This window comes from Pezoporus flaviventris, unplaced genomic scaffold (assembly GCF_033815535.1).
Source record: "Pezoporus flaviventris isolate CSIRO_AGI_PZ_B2104156 unplaced genomic scaffold, CSIRO_AGI_Pfla_v1 ptg000002l, whole genome shotgun sequence".
Taxonomy (NCBI): domain Eukaryota; kingdom Metazoa; phylum Chordata; class Aves; order Psittaciformes; family Psittacidae; genus Pezoporus; species Pezoporus flaviventris.
Window position 1 is genome coordinate 61278333 of NW_026892550.1, and position 15271 is coordinate 61293603.

The 15271-nt window shown below is 37.4% G+C and overlaps 1 long non-coding RNA gene across 1 annotated transcript in view; it reads right to left on the reverse strand.

Moving 5' to 3' along the window:
• Positions 1–239: 239 nt before the first annotated feature.
• Positions 240–15271, reverse strand: part of LOC133275589 (uncharacterized) — a 73510-nt gene continuing 58478 nt past the window's right edge. Inside the window, exon 4 of the long non-coding RNA XR_009745611.1 lies at positions 240–1013. This is a non-coding gene — a long non-coding RNA (uncharacterized LOC133275589). The remainder of the gene's footprint in view (positions 1014–15271) is intronic.

A 15271-nucleotide genomic window follows, 5' to 3' on the forward strand; every position in this document is an offset into this window, starting at 1 on the left:
TAGCAATAGAGCCACAGCCAGGAACCCAAATGAAAAAACACCCCAATTTGCAGTTATGAGTAATCTTGTTTGGATATATTTTTTTTCCCTGCCCCACCCTCTCCTCCCCTCCCGTTTGCTTTCAGACAAAATGCAGGACAACTTTGCAAAGCTGAAGCAAAATCTAAGTTTTCTGTTTGAGAAAGATGTAATGAGTTGTTTTGCAAAAAAATGGCTTTATTTTCTCAGCCCATGCACTCCACAGATTCTGGTCTTAAGGGATAACATATTTTGGGATTTCTTATTTTTAAAGAAAATATTAATACTGAAAAAAAAATCCAAAATAACCCAGCAACCCACCATGATAAAATTCCCTTTCACTTTACATACAAAACACTGCACTAAGCTGCTTATCACTTGAATCAAGGTGTGTTTGGATATTTGCTTCAGTGAAAGCATCTATATTGAGGTTGCTTTATGCTGTTATCATGGAGGTTTGCATATTTAACTGCTGCTTGATGCATTAAGGATGTATATAAAACAAGAGTAATTCGAAGAATATGAAGATACAGCTGCAGCATGTACAGGTTTGCATGCATATTGTATATTTGATAAGTTAACTCCTGCTTAAGACACAAGTGGGTCAACTATTGTGAAGCTGCCAACAGTCTGAAGCAACAATTCAAGGTTCCCATTCTGTTGTTCTTGACTCCTGTGGAATGCTTTTGGGAAAATCTTGTACATAGTTCAACTGACTTCTGTAGTTTCTGTTGGATCTTGTTTGTCTGTGCCTCATTTACCCATGTGTCTGGATGTCAAAGAAATGTGGATGGAAGATTAGCATTTAATTAACCTTAACACATTTTTTTTTCCTTAAGTACTTCTTCATCCAAATAATGCTTAACTTACTTTGACCACATATTTTTACATTCAAAAACTGGGATGCAATTCAGCACCAGGCAGTTTGAGGGGTGTTGATGGTTTTCAAGATTGTGTGATGTTGAGGTTTTCAAGATTGTCTGGTTATTCTTAAACTGTTTAAGAAAAAAAGAGAAAGTACAGAAACATTCTTGGGCATGTATTCCATTTCCAGGAGAAGGGGGGGGAAAAAAGATGAAATCTATTATTTAAGAAAGAAATACAGCCAGTGTGATAAAAGTGTCTTCCCACGTCTTCTGGCCAGGTGCTGCGTGCATATAAATGTTTCACGTTAAGCTTAAAGATCAAGGAGAAGTCTGTGGGGAACCTTATTTCCTGGAGATCTGCTTGCTAGAGTAGCTCTCAAGTACTGACTTCCCATTTTTTATTTGGTTATTAAGGATGAAAGGCTACATCATTTTCTGGAATAGCTGTTCCTTGCATGTTATTATCTTTGTCCACAGCTATGAAACATGCACTTCCACAGGTACATGTGGATACTTAGCCTAACTCAGCCCCTCTTTCTGCTGCTTTATGTAAGTTTAATTCAAAGGATCACCTTTCTATTGTATTGTAGAGCGAACAAAAGATACATAGTTTAATTAGCTGAGAAACTGGGGTTTTCGTAGGTACAGGAGAGTATAATGGGTCTTCAGCCTATGTAAGAAAGGGCACACTCTGTTACCACTGAAAAGGAGACTTTAGAAGTCTAATTTTCTGACAGGTTTCACTCTTGGCAATGTGTGTATGTATATGCAGCTTTACATAATCAAATCGCTAGTATGAAATTTTGCACACTATCAAATGTTTAGAGAACCAGTAGAAAAATGTGATTGAAAACCATTTATATTCAGTTTGCATCAGAAAATTATGCACAGGATTAGAAGTTCCAGCACTTATTTATTTATCACAGCTACCCTGCAAAAATATCCCTTCCACAAAGTCAAGGCTGGCTCTTTAAAAAAGACTAGCATGATTAACACGGATGCTTGAAATATCTAATAAGCTTAGCAAATAATTTTTTTTTGCTCGGAAAAAATCCTGGTTTCTTTATTGTATTTTGTTATTTAGCTAGTTCATAGCTGGTGAATGCTATCAACCTGAACATTTCTGAAGCATTAAACAGTTCTTTCTAAAAAAATGTAATAATTCAAGCTATAAAATTCTTGCAAAATATTATTACCGATGTAATAATTCTGTCAATGTAAATGACAGAAGCAATGTTCAATCAAATGTAACATATCACTGCGAGATGGCAAATAGTAACAGCCTTCATACAGAGGTATCAAGGAAAGCACAAGAGCTGCAGCAATTTAGAATGAAACAAAGTCCTGCAAAAAACCAAATAAATCCTGGTAATTTACTAAGGTTAAAAGTAAGTATAGGTGTGGGTGGTTTTCCTTTCTCACGGGTGAAGGATCCAGCCTATAGATCTTTTTCGTCCTCTGACCTGCTGCTTCTCTCGCTCTTTAATGTATTTGAAGGTACTTTTGATTCATCAGGATGCCTGAAAACAGGTGTCACGGAGTTGCTTGGGAAGAAGCTAATAATGGCAATCTACTGTCTGGAGAGTTTCTGCTCATGTGTTTCGCTAACATGACACACATATCAAATATAAACTTAACAAGGACTGATCTATATTCCGTACCTTTCAGATGCTGTTACTGAATCTATTTCCTACTGACTCTAGTGAAGAGTAATGGTGTTGCTTAAAACCAGACACATGGTTGGTATTGTGTAGAAAAGGGAACTTATTTTTATCTATTTCCATGCGTTGTTTGTGGGACCAAGAAGCCTGTATGTGTGTACATATTTACACACACACCCCAAAAATGTATGTCTGAGTACATCTATATACAGAATGGATACTTCTAACTCTTCTAACATATATGAGGTATAAATGCTACTATCTTTCTCTGAGAGATACAAGCTGAGTTCTAATATATGTACCCTTTTAAACACCAAGAACATGTTAAGGAAAGAAAGGAACATTTATTTGCAAGTAAACATAAATGGTAAAGCAGAAGACCAGACAGTTTCTATTTTCCCATTAAATTCACTTTAGCTTTGATTATCTTTCTTATTTACTGTCTCCAAACCTTCCTGTGGTTGTGTCTTTTTAGCAGTTTCATAGAAAGGGTAATCCGACTTTCTAAAAATGGAAGGTAACCTTTTGTTCTGTATAAATATGATTAAGAGGAATTTCCATGCAGTTGTATGAAGGGAACAGGAAGAAAAGAGAGCAAGCACCACTCTAATCGTCTTCACAACAAACCCAAGACTAAACCACAAGGCTCTGATAATTTGTTATTAAGCAGTGGTTTATATAATTCGAAATGCTTTTGTGACACTTTCTTTAAAAAGCTGTTTACATCAGATAAAGACTTATTTTTAAAACTTGGTCTTGTTTTGCCTTTAACATAATGCAATGTGTGTGGGGAAAATAGCATCAACAACTTTTAAAGCAAAATAAGTAGTTGTTTAAGTTCCTGTGCTGGAAAACCTAAGACTTAGCCAGCTAAAATCAACTAACTATAACCAGCTTTACCAAACCTGTTGTGTTTTTCCAACCACTGTTATTTATGCCTCTTTCATAGAAAAGCAAAGGGGCTCAACTTAGAAGTTGCCTTGTGGTAAGAACAATAGGAAGGATTTCTAAGCAGCGGAAGATAAAGAAACTGTTTCAGTTAATTTAGTTTTGACGATAAATGCAGATAAAAGCACAGTGTGCAGGAGAGTAATATCCTTGGCAGAGGAAGGAGATAAATAATTTGCATGGTCCATTGCTCTGTCAGCTTTTCATTGCAGTAGGTGCTGAAGTTCAAACACTGGTTTTTAGAATAATTCAGTTAACGAGTTTCTGAAAACAGTCTAGGAGTACGAGTTGGCTTTGTGTGTGGTGTCAGAAAAGCTAGCAGTCATGAACTAGTCCTGTCCTTCCTGTGTTCTACTTCGGTCTCTGTCTCTGATACATTATTTTGATGCAGTAAGCATTCTGTTTACTTTGGTGTTCTGTTAAGTGTTTCATGGCCTGGCATGAACTGAGTATCTGGTGGCAATGCTAGACTAGGCTTCCATAATATGGCTGGGTTTGGTTACAAGGTGCTTGAACTGGTGACTAATATGAAGGAAAGCCTATGTGCTTATGTTATATCTTTATCTTTTTTTCCTTCCCCTCACACGTATTCTCTTTCTCATTTCCTGGGTTTCTTCTGTTCTGTTCTTTGAGAAGCTTTTCTACTCACTGTGGACATTTAACATTTTCCTTTTTTATTTTTTTTCCCTAGGCTCCTGTTAATCTTAACAGATGCACCTAAGGGAAAGTAAATAGTTTTACTTCTAATAATTCTTTTTTATTAATAAACTCCTCGCCTGTTTTACTTGGGTTTAATAATTCGGTTTTGATTCCATCTTCTTTTCTCTCTGTCCCATATTCTATCACTGAATCTTTATTTTCATTTCTATTTCTCCTCTTTCTTAATTTATCTTTAATTTTTCTCATAGCAGGGCTTGGGTTTGGGTTTTGGTGGTGTTTTCCTGTTTGTTTTTTTTTTCCTCCACCAAAATCTGACATAATTCTATTTCTCTTCCTTTGATTCATTCAAGCCTGAAAAAAAAAAAAAAGTTTTTCTTTTTTAGGCTCAGTAATCCTTCTCAGCTCTCAGGATTATAGAGGAATGAGGTGGAGCCCTGTACTTCTGAGGAAGGATATATAGTTTTTGGCATTTGCCCACTGTGAGGAATGAGGGGAAAAAAAGAAAAACTCCAAAATTAAGAATCCTACAGGAGACCCCTTGAGAGCTGAAAACCACCCTCCTTATGTGAAAACCATGTCATTTACATTGTTTCTAACAGATCACAATTGCTTGTTGATAATGTGAGTGGTTTGGTCTGTTTTAACAATGAATTTCAAAGTGTGTGCTGAAAAGGAAAGTGAAGTTTTAAGAGTAGCGCTTAGAAAGTGTACTCTGACGTACACAGATTGACTTAAGCCTGGTATGTCTTCATGCTTCCCCTGGAAATCGAAGTGCTTGGTCATTAACACAGTGAGTCACAGTAATGTGTTATGACCTGATCTGGCATTTATAAGGAAATATAGCGTCTAGCCTTGGATACCTCTTCTACAGGTCATTTGTTCTAGTGATAAAGAGAGTGCTTGCTCCCAGGGGAAAGCAAAGCTGCCCATTATGTCAGCTCACACCCTGGAAAAGGCTGCAGATTTCAGTGCATCTATTTGTGATGTGCTTTCTAAACAGGGTCAGTGTTATAACTGGGAGGATGGAGCAGTTTCAACTGTGAGTGCTTGGAGAAAAGGTATAGCTGACTCTGTCAAGGATGAATACAAAATGTAGACATTTTGTCAGACATGCTGGCATGTTTTATACTCATTTAAAAAAAATACATATGTAATGATTCAGTGTTTGGACCATTGATTTATGTCAGTCAGATGAAAAGCAAAATTTCTGTGATGTCTTTATTATTATTCTGACAAGAACTGCTTTTAAGTTAAAGACTGGTAAAGAATGCCAACTTTTGACATTACTAGAACAGCTCTATCAGCTTTAATTTTCTTTTGGATTCTTGTTGTTACAGAAAGCCATTAGGGACAAATTATGTTCTCAAAGTGGTTAACATAGTGAGGTACATTTTTTCGCCATAAATTGCCCAACCTGGTTTGTAAAGCATTATATGATCTCATTGAGAAGCAAACTGCAGAAATCAGAAATTACAAATATTGAACATCATCAGTCATTAGGCCAGAGGGTTCTCAAACCACTGGAAGACCATTGGTGAGTTGTCCACAGATGAACCGTTGTGTCATATTTAACTGCAATGTATGAACCCATTTGTTCTGTCTGACTGTACTTTTGTGTGCACAGTTCTTTTATCATGCTAGAGACCGCTAGAGTGTGCTCAATTATAAGTCCGTCAGGAAGCATACAGCGGTGCATAGGGAGTATTCAAGGTTGCTGAAAGTTTATTTTTTCCACTAAATTAGGGAGCTAGTGCTCTTGTCATTACAGATCAAAGTTAATTGACCTCATACCATTAGCATCAGTATAGTCACAGCACAGAGTGTATACAGAAAGCTGGAGAATGTAAAACTAGAAAGTTTCATTTTGACCAATATCTCTGTGTGTATGCTGCCGTTTCACGCTTCAGGAGAGGAGTAACTGCAGATTATGAGGATTTCATGCAAAAGTTTGTTGCCTTGTATCACTCTTGGGCTCCATTACATTCAATTTCAAATCAGACTTTTCCCCCCTCTTCTTTGCTCTCTATTCTTCTTCTTTCTACCAACTTACTAGTTTGAATGTTCAACCATGGTGTTTTCTAATAAACATAACTGACAGCTAATAATAATTTGCTCCTCTTTAGCCTGTGTTATATCAACATTATATTAGCGTAGTCAATGTTTTCAAAACCTTTATAAACATTAACTAGAACTAAGCATTGCCCAGCCAAGTAGGCCAGTATTTGTGTATTTTGACAGGTAAACTAAACTACAAAACAAAATTGTATTGCTTCCTTGTGACTGTAAGACTGTGCAAAAGCCAAGACAATAACATGCATCTTCTGACATTTATTTCTATGCTCAACCATACAATGTTGATTTTTTTTTTCCTTTCAGATATGTATACGTTTGTCATTATAATTAAAGGGTTATGATTAACTTTCTTCTGAGAATAGATAAAATGACTTCTTCGTATTTATACTAGAAGCTTTCAAGTGTAATATATCATCATGAGTAGGTTATAATAAGACTGACACACTGAGCACACTTAAAAAAAAATGATCTGTGCCGCTCAGCTGGATGTTAGCACAGATACATAAGGCAATATGTGAAGTCAAAGAGAGAAAGAATCGGAGAGAGAGGTGAGAAGATGCTGATAAAATCAGCAGAAAATATAGAGAATGACAGAAAAAAAAAAGGGGGGGGTGGAGGGGTAGAAGATGGGAAGGAAGAGGAGCCAGGCTGGATTTATTAATACTTAGGACTAAATTGTATATTATAAATACTATGTCCAGGATATAATAATCAGATATTATTTAGTAAAATAAGCATATTGAGCCTAGAATCGCACAAGTTTAGAATAGAAAAAAAATCATGTTTCCTCTCACAGTGTGTAAAGACTCCACTGTCAGCCTTCTCTATTTTTAATGCATGATTGTAAGGGAATAGAAATATTCTGTATGTTTCACTATCATGATGTGGTGGTGTCATATATCAGTGTGTATATCTTATCATATATCTGTGTCCTATCAGTGAATAGAAATTACTTGGAGAGAAATCCTCGATTTATCAGTGAATAGTAGCATCTTTGTAGGACAGAGACCCAAAATAACAATACCATGCAGAGTTATTGTAAATTAAATCTTTTTTTTTTTCTTTTCTTTTTGTTTCCTTGTAGTGTATGTGTTTGCAGTATCCTCTTTCAAGACTTTGGTATCACAGAATAACTGTTAGCGTTTAGTCACCTTCTGCACCAGTGATTTCATCTGCTGGGGATTCAATTGATTTCTCACATCTCAGCATAAGAAAGCCCAGGCTGTGCCCTATTACCTGTGAGTGTGTGGTGGCAGCAGCAGTAAGGGATGTCAAGGCAAACGCTTTTAGGACAAGAGCAGTGATGATAGAAATATCACAGAAAGCCTTAAGGTTTCATGAAACTGCAGACATTTTCTGATCTGAGCAGTTCAAAATGTGGATTTCATATGGCAAGGGGCCTCGCCCTGCAGGATCTTGCCTTCTTAGGTTTTAAATAAAAAGTTGTGTTATTGTTCCTTGAAGTAATTTTCTTTTCTATTTGGGTTTAATCCTCAACTATTTACACATGAAATTAATTTGTATTATTTTCTTAATCCTATTTGAAGATACTCCTGGGAAGTAGCTCTTTCCTGGGAAGCACAGAAGGTTAGGGATAGATGTGGGAGCAAGCAGATGATTGATTCTATGCTACCTGAGATTTTACCTCTTAATATTTTGTGCCCAGGCAATATATTAACTGCATTTAATTGCTGTCAGGGCATTTGAAACTTCTGAACAGGCTGAAAATAATCATAGATTCTACCTAGCCCCTTGCTGCACTCTTTTGCACTTCTCCAGCCTTAGTTTCATAAATGGAATGGTAATAGAGGCCAGTGGGACTGTGGTGGCAAAATAGGTGCATAGAGAAGCACAGTCATGAGTATGGAGGCCCTTTGCAACACTGTGAGTGGGTTACTTCTTGAGTTTCACCTAATGGTTGATGTTTGTAAGCATTGCTTGCTTTTTCATATGGTATTCCCATAAAATCAACCTTCATCTTTCCTTTGTTCATTAGAAGTTTGCAGGAGCTTAACTCAGCCTTTGGCAAAGGCAGATTAAGGCCTTTTGACCTGGAATGACAAATCAGGGTGTAATGCTCTTATTAAGGTATGACCATGTGACCTCTGTGATGCATGTAAGAATTAAGTCCATTAAAGGGAGGATTCCAGCTCATTTACAGGAAAGACCGAAAGACCTTCCTAGGTTGATGGCAAACATGACTGCTAAAATAAGCTCTGAACTAGGAAGTTGGAGAAGGATGCTGCTAAAACTTAAGCCTGCTACAGACAGTAAAAGGGAAAGAGGCATAGTTACATGATGATGAAATTAAGAAAAAAGTAATGTTTAACACTGGCAAATGAAAGATATATTAAGTACACTATCTATGTCACTGCAACTGGCCTTTCCTCCTGCTACTGGAAGTCTGAAAATAGGAAGCAGGAATTAGAACTCCGAGGACTGGATACAGACCAAATCTTGTAGTAGTGATAAGAATATGGAAGACATGACATATTCTGGATTAACAAATTGAAAGATATAAACTGATGAGTAAAGTGAGAACTGTATATATAGGCAGTGAGATAGCACTGTCTGTTAGTGAAATGAAAAAAGGGACCACTGGAAAGAGGGATGATGAGAAATATCCAAGGCTCAGAACTGGATAATGATATCCATTTTGTGAGTGGAGGGTGGGGAGTGGGAGGGCAGGAAGTGGTAGTGGAATTTATATGATCATGGGTAACTAATTTTCCCAGACTAAGACACAAATAAAGTTCATTGAAAAATGAACTCTGAATACTGTAATCTTTTTCCCAAATTTATTTTCCAATAAAGTCAGGTCTCAGGTATTTTTGGAAGTGAATTAAGTAGATTTGGTTGGTTGGTTGTTGTTTACTAAAGAGTCAGTGAACCAGCAAAAAAAAATAAAAACAAAAAATGATGTGTGATGCTTAGTTTCACTAAACAAGAAGATCTAAAGGGGCTGGACATAAAAAGTAAACTTGGAGCAGATTCAATTTTGTCCAGTTCTCTTTCTGAGAAAAGTAAAAGATAAATCTGTACTTCTGGAGGCTTAGAAAGGCAAACTGAAAAACTGAGGATTCTTAGGGAGTACTGGGAAGCTTACATATTTGAACGTGGAGGAGGAGGCAGACTATAATAACTTTGAATCAAAAAAAGTTTTAACAGCAAGCAAGATACTAGCAGGAAGGAGCATAGATCTCCCCGGAATGATAGTCATCTAAAACTGTGTGTTAAAAGCAAGAAGAGAATCTATAAGGAATGCAGAAGAGGATTGATTAGGAGGAAGAATTATGCCCTGTAGTTTGAAAGATACAGAACTGAAGCAAGAATGGCTAAAAGCTGTGTTAAACCAGACTTTACTATTCATTTCAGTTCCCCCCAGAACTCTTCAGCTTTGCAAAGAAAAATCGAACAAGGAGGAAAATTTCTCATCCTAAGGAGCATGCACAGGTAGAGGGATGTGTGGCGGCTTTAAACAGCTGATCAGCAAAACCCACCTCATAACCTTAGAGAACATTCACTGTTACTGAGAAATACTGGAAGAGGGGCTATAGTCCCACTACTTCCTCATGCTTCCTCCCTTTGCAAAAATCTGTGCTGTAGTCTGTTTTGTAAGAACCTTTTCAGAGGGGCCTGTTTTGTTTGCTAGTAGAACATCATCAACAAACAAAGAACATCAACATAAGTCTTTTGGCTTGCCATTCAGAGAGCTAGGCTAAATGGGGCTTATATGAGGCATTCCACTTGGTGCCATGGCAGAGAGGAAAAGTCTTTTGGAAAAATGCAAGAGAAGAGATTCATGTCCCCAGGACTCCTTCCTCTTTTACTGCCCCATTTGGAAGGTTTGCAGCGAATTCAGGAGGAGATTATAGGACAAAATATAAAAGTAAATGATCTCAGAGTTGATGAAAATGATTTTACTTCTGTAGAATTCATTTCAGTCTCAGTGTTGTTGAGAAAATTAGTTGTCACTTGACACTTTGATTTTAATCTCTCTGGCTTTTGGTTCTCCATCTATAAAACGGGAATAATTTTTCTGCTGGTGGAGGCTGTGTATGTGAAAATACAGACATTCTTGCTGTAAAGCACAATGAGAACACTGACACAGAAATCATTTTTATTCTCAGTGCAGGAATGTGGAGTGTGTGAGAATAAGGTTTGGGATGATCCTTTCATCTGCAGGACTTAATATGTAAACATTTGAATTAGGTAACGATTTTGTAGGGAGGAAAAAAAAGTTCTAATGACATTTAAGATTGTACTGTTCTGGTGTTTCATGGAGAAACTAAGGTTGTACAAAGAGATCGGTGTTGCTTTTGGTTTTGAAATGTTTTTTCAGTTTGTGAGTGACTGACTTGGCAATCTTTATATACATGAGACTTATTTCAGTGTATTGAGACTTATTTTAGTGTATCATATAAATATTTGCACACAGAGAGAAAGGCTTGTATTGCCTATGTATATAGCAGAAAAAAATATTAGCTAGGATAGGAACAACCTTGTGTTATAGCCTCTTACCCAAAGAGGTATTGCTCAACCAGTGAGCTCTCTACAAGTGAAATAATCACAATAAGCAATTAAAGAAACCATTTATAGGCTAAGATTTACAAAATCCTGCAGGACCATCCAGCAAGAGCTCCTCACAGAGATGAGATTGTGTGTGGAAATGCATGCCCACCCCTATGTTTGTGAGGGAGTGCAGGAGGGAGGCTGACTGGTAGACTTGGTTGTTGACCATTAATAGCAATTCACTGCTGAAATTCCTAATTGCTGTTTTAAGGAGAGAAGTTTAAGACTGCAATAATCTGTTTTACATGCATGCATACTGCTCAGTGCACTGTGTCAGCGTTCAACAGTACTGTTCCTTCCACCAAGGACTGGGGAGCACGTGTCACACAAAGTAAAGTCAGTCTTTACTCAAAGTTTCACTGGACTCAATGTAAGACTGTCCAGGTGAAGCCTGCGGTGCTAGATAGTACAGTTCTGGACCTCCTGAGTGGGTCAATGGATGTGGGCAGAGATAACTGTTAGTGGTGTTATTCTGAGTCACTAATAAAAATCATGACAATGAAAGTATTAATTTAAAATTTCAATATTTTATGCTACAATATTCAGCTGTGAGGTTATTGCAAATTGTAGTTGAAGGGAAAACAGTGAAGTTAATAAGCTGCAGACTTTGATAAACAATGAGCAAAGAGAGGTTTCCACTATTTTTATTATGTATTATTTCTAAAACATTGTACAACAATATCTTCATGTTTGCTTTATACGCTCTGCTGGGTGTATACCTCAAGTTTACAGTGTGATTGTAAATTCTTTTAAGGAAGATGCAGCACTTCAGCAGCCCACTGCCTTCTGTGATATGAGTGCAGTTTCTTCTGCACTGGTTCTTTTGTCTGTAATGTAGCTTTTGTTGCTCATCTAAGAGGAATAGTGAATTAAAGTGAGCTAAAGCTATGAAACGTGCTTTGTAAACAGTGTTATTTCAGCAGTACTGCTCATAATATTAAAGCACAGAGTTAGGGTTTTGGTTTGGATTTTATTTTTTTTTCCACAAATGATGAGCTTTTGAAATGATCATGCAAATATCATAGATATTCCAGTACATCTGCAGTTCAGCCCTTAGCTTCCATTCCTCTGAGATTCACATAAAATTTGACTGGTGTTTTCCCTTTTATTTTCTACCTTTGCATATGATAAATCAAACAGTGCGCATATTCAAAACACATTGGTTCTTTGAATCCTTCTGGAAGACTCCCTGCTGTGCTCTCTGAATTTTTAAGTTTTTCAGCATCTCATATGACAAGTGTGTTTTCTTCCAATGGACATGTGCAATGCACAGCCTGTCAGGTCTTTCCCAACTGTGTCTCTCAGAACGAACTTCAGCGTTGTTACATCAACTTATTTTTGATAGCTGGAAGCTTTCAGGTCTTTCTCAGTGCATCCCGGAACTGTAATTCTTGCGCTGGAAGAATAAATACAAAGGGCACCCCCTTGGTTAATCTTTCCTCACGTTCAGCTCGGCTTGCAGGCTGGAGCCACCAAGGCAATATGGTTTTGCTTCAGTCTTGCTCTGTGTGCTCCCTCTAGTGATCTAACCACGTAAAACATTTTCTTCTGAGGGGAGAGCTGGAATTTCCCAGGTGGCTCACAAAGCGTTTAATGAAGTGTGTAGCCCAACCATTTCATTACAACATATTGTGTACTTTTGCCTTTAATAACTGCATTCCTCATCCAAGAAGTCTCTGTAGCTTTCAAAAATGAATTACAGCGGTATTATTTTTCTCGGAATATATTTTTCCATGACAAGAATAGCACTTTCCTAAACTATTGTATTTATTAGCAACCTGTTACCCTCTGACACTTCTGTCATTTTCATCAGCCTTGATAAAGTGAGTATCATTTAAAATCTCTTTAAAAATTATTAAACCATTTTTATTGGTTTGGGTTTTGTTGGTTTGTTGGTTGGTTGGTTGGTTGCATTTTTTTAACTGTTCACAAAGCAAGAAAATAGTCTGTAAAAAGATTAGAATTCTTATTCTGATTTGCTGGCATTTGAAGAATCAGACTAGCCTGAGGGTGAAATAATCTTCTGTGGTGGGACAGAGGAATCATACTGTCCTGATGAAGAACAGGCTGACTTAGCTTGGAGATGGAGAACACCTTCTAAAACATGAAGCTTGGTGCTCCTATTCCTAGGTGGGTACTGCTTCAGCTTCAGGAAGAGCTGTTGCTCTTTCTGGCAGTTCAGAGGTACTGAATCTGTAGGAACAGAGTCCCCTGCACAATTTCTTGCTTCCTTCCTCTTTCATTGCTTTTGCACATGCCTGTTGCTACTGCCTTTCCTCTGTCCACTGAGGATGTGAAGATATGAATCAAGATTGTCTATAGATAGGGTGGGAGATCTCGTGCTTGCTTGCTACATGATATGCGAATTTTACCCTGTTAGAAGGACATAATTATGTCATAAGGAATTTATTCCTTCAAAATACAAAAAACCAAACCCAAATCATAATCAGTACATTGACTCCCTGTACCTCTTACGGGACCTCTGCTTAGGTAATCATTCTTAATTTATTAAATAAGTTTTTAACAACAGCATAGTTACCGGTGGTCAGAGCTGCAAATTAGTTAACCACTGGCACCTCTTAGCTAGGCTGAGGAATTAAGAGGCAAAGAGATTGAACTGTCTTTTGATACAGAAGTCGTGCTCCTGACATATGCTCTTACATCTTTGTAGAAATCCTGTGTGACCTAGCAGCTGTGCACAGGGTTAGGATGGAAACTCTTTCCAAGGGTCTTTTCCGCATGGATGTTCAATCCTCTGTAATAACTGTCATTATGAAAAGCTTCAGCCATTGTGTGATTCAAAGGAGTTAGAAGAGTTGTGATCAAAATAATTTTATTTCTAGCATAGAACTATTAGAACAAAATTTTTAATTTTTTTTTTTTAACTGTGGCATTATTAGCAGAATTCCATCCTTGGAGCATCACGGAATTGGGTTTCATGTTCAGTTCTTGACAGATATTTGAAAGGGGTGCTTTTGTTGTAAGCACAGCAGCAGCTGGAGCTACAGCTCAGCTTCACTTGTTTACAGTGTGAATGTCATCCTATTCATTACAGCCAAATTCTGCCCTTTTTGGACAAACTTCAGCTTCCCATGAACTTCAACAGATGCTGAGACCCCATACAGCAGCCCCCAGTCCTGTGCCAGTGTCAACATTTTAATAAGTGTTTGATTATTCACAGGGTACAGTGTACAAACAGCATCCAATTCTTCTGGTTGAGTATTTCTCAAATCAATGGGTAGAGGACTTAATTTGCCAGCAATCAGGGTGTTTAAATGAACTGTGCCTCAGACAGCAGATCAGATAGCTGTTCACATGGAGTTTTGCTTGTAAACAGTACCTCTGATAGGGCCAAGAGGTGTTAAATCTAATACGTATGTGTGACTAATTTGTGCATACACAGTGAGAATCACTGGCATAGAAAAAATAAAGGTGATATCCAGTTATTTTATTAGCCCTCAGCAATTCTAGATTAAAACAAATTTATAGAAAAAAAAATCTTCAATTAGCCTGACAGCAAATTTTGTCCATTGCTATTGTCGATATTTCCATACTTTCTGCTAGCATCTGTTATTTAATTCATTCCTGTAGTTGAAGGACGAAAAGAACCAAAACAAAACAACCCAAAAACAAACTTAGAAATTTCCTTATCATGAAGAATTAAAGAATTATGTCAGGCACATAGGAAAAGAAAGAAACTGTGTACACTGTCTTGCTTGTGCAAGGCAGCGAAAGGGGGTAGGAAACCACTGAAGAATTCCAGGTCTGTCAAAAATATGACCTTGCTGAGTGTGTTGTTCACATCAGCTAGAGATGAGCAGGTCGAAACTGCAGCAGGTGGTGGCTTCCCCTCATGCAGTGATGGAGGTAACAGGGCTGAAAGAGGTTTCTGTAAATTTTGAATCAAGATGACAGTGTAGGCAAGATCTGTACATATTAAATTTTATGTTTGCTTGAGTCCTTCAAAAAAAAACTGAACAAAAACCCCAACCAGTTTGTGGTTGTCAAAGCAAACAAAAAAACTGCACTGCAGAAATCCATCCAAAGGCTGTAGGAGTCACCAAGGGGGTGATGGAGGAGAAGCCTGGTCCAGAAGGAAGGCTTACTAGCAGAACCAGAATGGATCCAAGCACTTCTTCCCTTTGATACAACTATTCAGGATGCCATTTGGGATTTTTTAAAAAACCTTCCTTTTTTCCAAAATGGAATTATGTCTGGTTTTCCCTTTCCCTATATTAAATTGGGCAATAGCTACTTTTTCCACATTCCTGTTTGATCCAGGCAGCAGTTTGATATTTTTTACTGTTTTCAGCATCCTGAATGCTTTGCCAAAACTACTAGCCACTCCTCTGCAAATTATGAGATAACTAATACTGACATTCTTCCCTTGTTTGTGAGCTGAGTCCAGAGAAATTTCTGCAGAAGCTGAATTTGTTGGGAATGTAAAGTCAATGATTCTATGCATTTGAAGCA